Source organism: Euprymna scolopes, chromosome 1 (genome assembly GCF_053919585.1).
Source record: "Euprymna scolopes isolate OS-2025 chromosome 1, ASM5391958v1, whole genome shotgun sequence".
In the NCBI taxonomy this organism is placed as follows: domain Eukaryota; kingdom Metazoa; phylum Mollusca; class Cephalopoda; order Sepiida; family Sepiolidae; genus Euprymna; species Euprymna scolopes.
In genome coordinates, this window is record NC_136482.1 from 42,872,595 (window position 1) to 42,884,696 (window position 12,102).

Genomic DNA, 12,102 nt, shown 5'->3' on the forward strand with positions numbered 1-12,102 from the left:
ATAAGGAGTCAGTGTTCGTGGTTTTAAGCAATGAATAAGTAAGTTCAATTTCTGATTTTTACACACCTGTACTAGCTGGTGGAGTCTACTATCAAGTCTTAACGACGTCAGACCTACGTAGTCAGAATACAAATACATTTAACTTTTTAAACTACGTTATTATTAATGTGGGGTAGAACGTCTCTTGGACCGGATGCCATGAACTGTTTGGTAATGAACACGAACACAATGCATACATTTGAAGCCAAATATCGTCTTTCAACTGTTGAGCTGATGTGGTTTGAAAACTCTCACTTACTGATCCCAACCACGGTAAACGAATATATATATATATATATATATATATATATATATATATATATATATATATATATATATATATATATATATATATATATATATATACGACATTTAGTCACGGTACTGATTGTTATTTGGGAAAATCGATTATTTTTCATTTGATGACTAAACTAATCATATCAAGGTAGTACACATTATTGGATCCTGTGTCAGTAATAATTTTCAGTTCTTAACACTTTTGTGTTTTAGCAAAAATAATGAGGGCTGGAAGCGTTAGGATCCGAATTAAATTAATCTCTTATTTGGTAGGCAAAAAGATTCCAGCGTATACAATCCTCTAAATTTGGGTTTAAGATATATTGATGCAAGGCAATTTGAGGGAATTTTTGTTACCCAGCAACGCTAAAGACGAATTACACTAGCAGTATCAGAATTTTTGTAAGAATTTTTGACACCCCTAACACGAAACTGCGAATACAATATAAAAATCTCATAATTTCTCCGTTAAAAGTGGGTTATTTATTTTCTTTATGGATTATACTTCCAAAATAAACTATTACAGTTGTTTTAAAAGTAATAAAAAAATATATATTTTTTAAACAGTAATGAATTTTCCGAACTCAATATTTTTCAATTTTTAAACTCAATATTTTTAAATTTTAAAATTTTAAAAATCTATCAAAATTTTTCTATTGATTCTATTTTTACGATATTTTCAGGGTCAATGTGAAATTTTATGTTCTTTCCAATAAACCGAATATAATATTTTAGACAAACGTTTTTTTTTAAATTCACGCCCCCCCCAAGTGTCACCCATTTTCAACTTTCTCTTAAAAAGTAAATAATTAATTTATGTCGTGGAGTTTTATATATCACAAATTGAAGAGAAAAGGTCAATAAATAATATATTCAAATTTAAAACAAAAAAAAATCGCTTTTATAGAAATTTACCTGTAAAGTCCGAAGTTTAAAACCTTTAAAAAAAAAAAAACACACACACATTGTTTTTTTTTTTTAATAAAACCTTGGTCCTTGCTCCTTTAATTGAAAAAAAAATTAGGGCTTGAATTACATTTTTCGAGGAGTTATAAGCTTGGAAAGATGGGGTGGAATTATTCACTATTTTCACGAAATTTCTGACACTGCTAGAATTACACTGTCCGTCCTGCGAATACTTTAACTCGAGAACCTGATTTGCCTCCTTTTCATTATTAAATAGGTAAGATTTATCGTCTAAAGTAGATTAACCCTTTTTTGGTCCAGGGAATATCTGTTTCCTATAGAATCTCCAAAAATGTTCGTTATAGTAAGATTCAGGACTGAACCCCATGATATTCAAATTGTTTGCTCAGATGCAGTGAAAAATGTCATCAATGTTGCATCTCTCTGCCTGTATTACAGGTATTTAAATGGTGAGTGCTTCGTAGAATTACGAGCCATTTTAACCCCTCGACGTAAATACCCCTGACAAACACGACAAGCAGCCAATTCTCAATCTACACAGTAGAGATCACTATATGTAAGAAAACATTCTAATATCATAGTTTATTCCCCAGAAATGCTAGAGTTTAGAACTCCCTAGTGCACAAAGAACAATTAAACAAGGAAACTTAAACTAGACTAATACCACAGAACAAAACATTTACTTTAATAAATGCTTAGGATGGAGTCGCATTTACCTTTGATTTCTTTAAAAGATGTATACTTTTAGACACGCTTTCAACCAAAGTGAACACTATTAACAGGAGATGCTATACCATTCGCTTTGCACAGTTTCCCACATTTTGTCATTGTTCTTAAAAGTAATTCTACTAAATGACAGAGATATTATGGATAAAATATTATCGATAGGGTTTTAATCTGGGCTTTGACCTGGCCAAAATATCACATTAATTCAATTATCAGAAAACCATTTTTGTGAATTTAGCTATGTGTGCAGGGGCATTTTCATTTTGAAAAATAATGTTCTGGGATATTCCCAACTTCTGGATACTTAGTAACAATTATGTTTCTAATATTCTAATGTATTCCTTTGCATTGATTGACTTCTCATATCTAATAAGTTCCTGTTGCAGTAAAAAGTCATCATACCATTATCCCTCCATTCCCGTATCATACTGTCGTTTTGTTCAACTTGGCTAAAAACTTTCTCCAGTTCATCGATTGCCCCGTCCGGGAGCATCGAGAGAATCACTAACAAGACAGAATCTTGATACATCTCCCTGAACACATTCCTGAGCCAGTCTATATCTTTTTTTGCCATACCCCGAGAAAAAATCTCTTTCCATCACTGATGTTCTTAAATAAAATGGTTTCTTTTCACGCTTTTTAGAGGAAAATCCCATTTCTCTCATTTTTCTAGATATTGTATATATTGAAAGAGAATTTTCAGACCCTGTTTTTAATTCTTTGCTATGGTCAACATGTTTTCTTTCGATCCTTCAAAACAGTTAATTTAAACCTCTGGCCGTCCTTCAAAGTAGATGTTCTAGGGCAACCAGCTCAGGATTACCATTTTACCAAGCGTTCGACTTCGAATATTTGACCAATTCGCTTCACTGCCGAAAGAGATGGTTTCACATTTTCTTTCCTTAAAATATCAAACATCTGCTTGTAAGCCATTTTGAACTGCCTTCATCCTGCAATATGTGTTTTTATATTCTCGCCAAGATGCAGTCTTACCATTTAGGGATTTATATTTCAACTTATTATTATATGCTGCTGCTGCTATTATTATTATTATTATTATTATTATTATTATTATTATTATTATCATTATCATTATTATTATTATTATTATTATCATCATCATCATCATCATCATCATCATCATCATCATCATTATTATTATTATTATTATTATTATTATTATTATTATTAGCATTATTATTATTATTATTATTATTATTATTATTATAATAATACTAATAATAATAATAATAATAATAATAATAATAACAACAACAACAACAACACCAACAACAGCAACAACAACAACAACAACAACACCAACAACAACAACAACAACAAGCTGCAAATAAAAATTACCAGCAAACATTAATGGAAAAACATTGAAAAATTGATTCATTTTTCTTTCACCCTTGGCCTATTTTTTTAACACATTAGTATATATATATATATATATATATATATATATATATATATATATATATATATATAACATAAATTCATATACCTCTGAAGCCTACCCTTATTCTTCTACACAATTGTGAATATTGATACGGAATTTTTTACAGCTTAGATCATTTCTTTTGTTCCAACTGGACGGAAATCTATTGCCCTTCTCCCCATGCTGTCATAAAATCACATGCATCGCCCTTTGCACCTATCATGGCAAGAGCGGTTAATGTTCGGCTTCTTAACATTAAGAGACATACATTAAAATATCTATACTAAATATATATTGGTAGCTATGTTAGTAGCCATGCATTTTCTATAATATGTACATTTACTCTGTCGATTGTCTTTAAAATGTATGCTTTTTAGCCATAGTTTGAACTTACATCTTAAGTTATGTTAAGTAGAAAGTTCATATTTCCATTCCATTAGGTAGGCAAACGTACTGTTTATATTCTCTCCATGAAAATTATAATCTCATTTTCAACGCTTATTTTATATTGTACCTTTACTGTTTATACTATCCTTTTTCTAACGTATTATTTAATCCACAAACGATTTTATTTTCCTTTAACCTGTCCTTGCTGATGGACCGGTAAATCTTTTTAGATAATCCGACATCTAACAAGTGCCACATAACCTCACAAGTCTTATCACAAAATGGATGAGTGACGAATTCTCAGTCCGGGTCGACAACTTCCACTGAGCTGGTGACCTGATCAAACCATCTGTTACAAACTTAAACTGCTGAAGAAGTACCTAGGCTCAACCCCCAGGTTTCTATAGTCCTTCTTGCTTATCTCTTCAACATTAAAGTTTTTTAATCGAGAAAGAAACGCTATATTTTACTTAGTAATTACAGTTTAACACATTATACCGAAAGAACTGGGGCGTTTTGTTTTTACTGACAAATAGCAATTTGAACTAAATGCTTCTTATTCACGTTATAATATGAGCAAATTAGTTTTATACAGATATTAGGCAGTTTATGTTTCGATGTCTGACCACAACGATTGTGGTAAAACTAATGAATTTTCTGAAACGGGTGTATTCATCATTGGCATATTTTTCCGTGATTTTTTTTTCTTTGTAACTTTATTGGTCATCCTTTTTATAATTTCAGTTATTGTGAGCTTACCTTGTGTTATTTAGAATGGTTGCCCTTCAAAAATATGGTAAACAATAGAGAAATATCACATCAGCTTTGTATTTTCACGAGGTTCAAGTTTTAAGTAAACAACTATCTTGTTGCTTAACTCCCTTTACATTATCCCTCAAAATCACATCCGAAATAGTGCCCCCTCCATCAAAGTAGGAATGTGTTTTATTTGGGTTAAAATGAGATTAAAAGGTTTCGTAATAAGATTAGATGTGTTTTAGCACGTTGTTGTAGACCGAAGGACAAATGCTGCATACATCAACCCAAATCTGGTAGCAATACGCCATACATTGACAAATCGTGGCAGTGTAAATAAATGAAATACTTTCGGTGTGAGCAACATTCTACTGCGGTAGAAACAGCACTTTTTCGCAGTAGCATTGACAATGTCCTAAATATATTTGATTCACTTTATTCTGCTTGTAGACGTTAAGCTGAAGATTCGGTTAGCTTATTTTGAGTCATGTAAATTAGTGCTTAAGTAGATTTTTTTTTTAATTATTAAAATAAACTAAGTTTGGTCTGGACTGCATGAAACATTACTCTAAATGTCTACCCCATTGAACTACAGACGGAAGGTTTTCCTCTACAATATCCGACATTGTGTACAATTAGTATCTCCTTGTATCCGTTATTGAGCGTAGTTTAATTAACAAGTATACTAATATCGGAGAGATTTTATCACGTTACCTATTTATAAGAAATAAATGTCTTAGGCACGACCTTTATAGCATAACAGACTTTATATCGTGTCATTTTACGGAAAATCAACATGGATTTTCTCTTGTCTCTGAAGGATTAATGTGTATTAAGTATTTTCCAGTTATACACATCTGTACACACAAATCGCACTGAGTATAATTAGCGAGCATTAAAGAGATGGATAATGTGATTGTTAAAAGCCTCTTTAAGTAAACTTGAAGCTGAGATATTTGTGAATAAAAAACAAGACCGTAAATTTAACGCATGAATTATTCGCAAACATCACTTTGTTCGAATAATCTCATTGTAGCCATGAATAATGGAAACACGCTTAAATGGCTTCATTAGGGACAGGGAAATTGCTTTTATTCACGTACTGATTCTTGCTGACAGAGTGTAAGAACGCCTGCAACGGCAAGACTGACTTTGTGTGGGTAGAAAAATAATAATAATGCCTGTTGGTATCAATAGGTGAATATTCGGTGAGAAAATATAACATTCTAGACTACCCATGAACAGTTAGATGAGTATAATTTATATCTAGCTATGGAATAGTGAGTATACAGAATTAATGTATACACATGAAAGTAATACTCTTGACGGAAAGCAAACGTATGTACAATTACGTAAATGATTCAAGGATATATATTGTTGTCGCATTAAAGAAACATTCGCGTTAATGTGTATAAAAATGAAAAACAAAACCCTCATAGATAGACTTATTGATACGTTTGCACATAAAACGATATTATAAATAGCAAACAGGATCCTGAACAGAAGCGTGCGTTCTTTCCCAGCTATCATCAATGGACATGGGGTCATCTCGTCAGGATCATACAAGGTCAAACCATTTGTCAAGAACTTTGCAGCTAATTTTACCCTATGGGACGAAGACCATCAACTCCGCGTATTTCCTCCTATAACGGACAACACGCTCTGCAACATACAAATATATGTGCCTGATGTCTCTAAACTAATAAAGAACCTTTATTCCACTAAAGCAACTGCCCCTGACGGCATTCCAATCATTGTGCTGAAAAGCTCCAATTAGGACTTGCCCCCATACTTACAAAACTCTTAAAGCGTTGCCTCAAAGAGAAGTGTTTCCCAACACCCTGGAAAACCTCATCAGTATGCCCTGTCTGTAAGAACTCATGTGAGAAGTCCTCTCCTTCTCAATACAGACCAGTAAGCCCCCTGTGGGTCATGAGTAAGTTGCTGGAATCCATATTAAATAGAGAAGTAGCCAACCACCTCAGTAGCAATAACCTCTTAGTGACATGCAATATGGTTTCCGTTCTGCCAGATCATCAGCAGATGTGCTAAGTGTTATAGCTCATAGGATTAGTGAATCACTTGACAAAGGGTTCCTCACTAGAGCAATTGCTCTTGGCATCTCAAAGGCCTTCGATAAAGTATGGCATAAGCGCCTACTTTACAAGATATCCAGCTACAGTATAAGTGGAACTGTTTTCTCGATTATAAAATCATTTCTCTCCGATAGGTTCATAGTAGTAGTAGTTGATGGGCAGAAATAAGAGGCCCTCAGTATTAATGCTGGAGTCCCTCAGGAGTCCATCCTAGACCCAACTCTTTTCCTGATCTACATCAATGATCTCCCAAAACACATACCTAAATCATTTGTTGATATCTATGCAGATGAGAAAGAACAATCTATGGCAACAAATCAAAGGCAGTAAATGACAAAGTTCTGTCGGATTCTCTCTCCTCGACTTTGAGCGCGTGGTACAGTAGGGGAGGAGGTGGCTGGTTACTTTTAATGCATCTAAAACCAAGATCCTATCTTTACATCATCAACGCTCTGATCCCCATCTGGCATCAATTGATATGGGTTGCTCTCGTCTAGGGGAAGCACCATGTTTTGATAAGCTTCTGGGGGTTTGACCTTTGCCCCTGATATGAAATGGAATACGTAGATTAAGTCAGTTGTCAAGATCGCTGGCAAAATGGTAGGATTCTTCTACGGCCCCAGAAGATATCTCACCCCTGATGCAATTCTCTATCTGTAGAAAAGCCAAGTACGTCCAAGGATGGAGTACTGCTGCCACATCTCGGCAGGAGCTGCATAAAAATAGCATATTCTGCCTGAACATAGTACAAAATAGGCTTCGTGGCCTAGTGGGGATGTCCTTTTGTCTTCCCTGCAACCTCTCTCCCACAGGAGAGACATCCGAGTCTCTCTTTGTTTTATCGTTACTATTGCGGCAGGTGCTCGTCTGAACTCCAATCTATGGTCCCCCCTCGCCAATCTTTCACGAAAAAACACCGTCTAGCTTAAACCACTGTCAAAAAATTTTTCCCGCTCCTTATCTGTGCCAAAATCAAAACGTAGATTCCATGAACAAAGCTTCTTTCTTAGAAGTGCACGCCTGTAGAACTCTGTTCCAGTTGCCTGTTTCCCACCTGACTACAACCTGGATGTATTCAAGTCCAATGTGAACAAATTCCAGATAAACCGCCTCCTTAATTAAGACACGTTATCATGTATCCAAAACTAACGTACTGTACACACAATATCACTTATCCCCGAGTGCTTTCTTGGCCTTGATATGTGGTGACTACCATGTAAAAAAAACAAAACAAAGAAAACACCCAGTATATGTATGTGAATATTTTCGCAGGATTTCCTATATATGATAAAATCATTTATTGACGAATATTTTATTTATTTTATAACGAGTAGTAGCAGCGAACTTAGTATTTTGGTATACGTTCGATGTTGATGTAGGATTAAATACGGATTTGTCACCACAATACCACATTACTGTATAAGTGTGACAGGTTTCCCTAAGAGTTGCACCTCTTTGATTGAAACACAATTCGGCAGAAGTGACGTCAGAGAAATTATAAGGTAGGGCCGAGCAAAACTGTATATAATATAGCTCTTGAAGCAAATATTAAAACCGAAGTTCAACTAAGAGTCTTGATTTGAACATTTATAAAAAAATTACAAGATTTATAACAAAATTGTAAGATTTATAATAAAAACGCCTTTTTATTCTCATAAAAAATCATGTGTTGCATTTTTTTATAATAAACACAAAAATTAAATTTCATGAAAAATATTTATGACCTGTTTTTTTTTATTTATATATGCACTGCATTTTTCCAATAATATATTTATTACCCGTATTTAATAATTCAACAATAAAAGAGTTAATAAATATATGACAGAGAACAGTCCATAAATATTTTGAAACAAGATCTTGTTAGAAATTTTCATAAATATTTTTTATAATAGTTATATTTTTATTGATGTGAAAAATTACCAACGACTCTAGGGTTGATACAAACAGCTTATAAATATAATGTTGTTTAAAATGTTTTAATTCGGAGAAAAGAATAAAACTGTGATAATAATTCAATAAGTCCTTACTTGATTTCACTTTTAAAGTCTTTCCTTAAAACGACGCATTTTATAAATATTCTGTTATGCTAAATACGGATATCGCATTCAAGTTATTCTGCTAATAAGTAGTCAGCGGGTATTCCACAATATTGTTCCTAATGCTTAACGTGGTGGTCAATAATATGCAAATGACGTTGTAAAAAATGGCAGATGACTCTTAATAGAAGTAAGTACATCATAAGTAATTAATGTAAAGTCACTGGATAAAATTTAGCCCGTTTTTAACCGGCTAAAAATACATGGTTTGCTTTATATCTAAATATTTTCAAGTAATTTGAATGTCATTAAATAGTCAATTACGGACTAATAAAATAAAAATAAACTGAAAATAGTTTTAATCGACAGAAACTAAAGTAAATACAAAGACACAAAACTGCTATTTCCTTTGATAATGATTTTTCATTGTAAGATTTTGGTCATGTTACACTTTTAAAAATATAGTAGATGCCATTATGTTTTATAATCCAGTAATTTCTTTTTAACATGGTTTCTACGACTGGTCAATCTGATTAAAGTTATATATATATATATATATATATATATATATATATATATATATATATATATATATATATAGGGTGCGTTTATTTATATATATATATATATATATATATATATATATATATTAGTCATCGGCATACAGTCATGTTTCGTTGTATCACAACTCATCAGTGCCGCTAGACTAGCACCTATCCCAAGCCGAGGATCGAACCTAAAACCGTCGTGATGACAGTCGGCATTTCTACCCCATGACCACGGAAGCGGTGCCCGTAACTAATCTGTCCGAATGTCTATTTAAATAAACATCCGTCCGCCACTCATAAAGTTCTCAAACGTTTGTTTGTAAACAAACCGCGAGCTTCGCATTTTCAGCCAAATTAAGTAGCGAGTGAGATTATTTACGATAGTGCTTAACCCAAAGAGGGGGGCTATATAAAATATATTTTAGTCATCGACATACAGTCCTGTTTCGTTGTATCACAACTCATCAGTGCCGCTAGACTAGCACCTATCCCAAGCCGAGGATCGAACCTAAAACCGTCGTGATGACAGTCGGCAGGTCTACCCTTTGACCACAGAAGCGGTGCCCGCAACTAATCTGTCCGAATGTCTATTTAAATAAACATCCGTCCGCCACTCATAAAGTTCTCAAACTGTTGGTTGTTAAACAAACCGCGAGCTTAGCATTTTTCAGCCAAATTAAGGATCGAGTGAGATTATTTACGATAGTGCTCAACCCAAAGAGGGGGGCTATATATATATATATATATATTTATATATATATATATATATATATATATATATATATACGAGTATTTTTTACGTTTTAAAACTGTAAATTACAGAATATATAAAATGTTTTAAATGTTAAATATTTGTCTGTTTCTTTTCGCAACCGATTCAATGCAAATTACAAATAAGATACACATAAAGAATTGGGACCGGAAAATGTACAGCTTTTTGACAAAATCTCTATCATTCATGTTGGTCACACACAACTTGTGTAAGGAAAATATATTTTTTGAAATATGCAAATTAAATAATTTTTTTTTCTATATTACCAAACATAATTGTTTTATTTTTTTCGTTTTGAAAACGATTCTTACTTGCAATGAACACATGATAAGAATTTTAGACTCTGAAAACGTACATCATTCTATAGTCTTCCGTTTAATATTGTTTAGATTATATTAGGGAAATCTAGAGGAAAATAGAAATACGAACAAAAAAAAAACTATTTGTAAAACAAACAAAAGGTTTTTACAGTTTTGTTTTTATTTATGTATTAATATGTATTGTACATTAAAACTAGATATACAAGACGATTTATTGCCGTATTAAGCGACGCTCTTAGTGTAAAGATATCGGGCGGAGGCATTTGGGCTGTGTCAAAACATTGTTAATTTATTATTCGCACAGAAGCAGCTGTATAGCGCAATTGGCAGAGGCTTTCACTCTCATTTAGGCGGTCGGGTTTCAATAATGGCTTAAGGCAGGTGCCTGTTTAACCGAACTGATAGGCTGTAACAAAGGGAGACAGTACTGTATACGGATCTCTCTCTCTCTCTCTCTCTCTCTCTCTCTCTCTATATATATATATATATATATATATATAATATATGTATGCATGTATGTATGTACATATATATATATATATATATATATATATATATATATATATATATATCTGTTGTATAGGAGTACATATTAAATATGACAGAAGTTCATATTTTGGTACATATATCACGATGGTGATGACAATTCTGATGGGAAGACATTTATATATATATCACATAGTGACGACCACAGCGACAATTCTTGGAGATTTCATATTTATACGGCTGAGAGATATGATTTAACAGTTCTTATACAAATATTGTGGGGAGGAGATTCTTCACATGAGGGCGAAGAGGACACATTAAACTTGGAAAGTGTATGCAATAGTTCGTTATAAAATGATGATGAACACATTCATATTTTTTGTTGTCAGGAATGAAGACACGAGAGAACAGTTACAGACATAGTTTGTTTCTTTATTCTTCGAGCGGCCGATCGGTGATGTCAGGAATTCAAACTTGGATCTATATGATCTAATCTACTCCCTTCGCTTCTAAGGGCCTCTCTTCTCAAACTGACTCTCTCTCATCAAATCTCGACTGACTTTACCTTCGAACACAGAGAATCCTATATTGAGAAATGCCCTTTGTTTATGAGGTCAGAAGTGTGTTTACCAACATGACTAATTTTCACATGGATTTAGATATGTTTGTCCAAACACCCTTTTTGCAAACAAAAGAATCCTCAATTCTAATTCTAACCTATATTATGACAATATAGTTTAACTCACACTGTGCCTTCATTTAACTGACATATTTAATACCCAGATTTCTAATGGAATGGACAATCGACTTATTTTCCGATATAAACAATATTTAATTATTTTTAATAGAATTAACAATGGAATTTCTAACATTCTATTTTCCATTATCTTTAACACTTGCATGTAGGGTTCGATTCTAGACGTATCCTTGTATTATGTTTATTTATCTAGTATGTTTTCTTAATTACATGAGAAGGGACAACTATTTCATTTAACGCTTCTTTCTCTGCTATTTAAAAATGTTTACGTTCCAGTGCATGTCTTTTACATCCGACAACCATTGGCCAAGGAAGATAAGACAGCATTAAAAAATCAAAATAACCTTCGTTAGTCAGCTTTTTTTCCAACTGACTCCATAATGGCATTAAGATCTATCTGGTCTCCCTGGAATACTCCTTTTGTTTGTAGGGTAGTACTTCCTATTACCCATATCAGCTGCTACATCCAGCCACCCTTATGTCGTAATTAAAGTCTGATTTTAACTTTTCACTA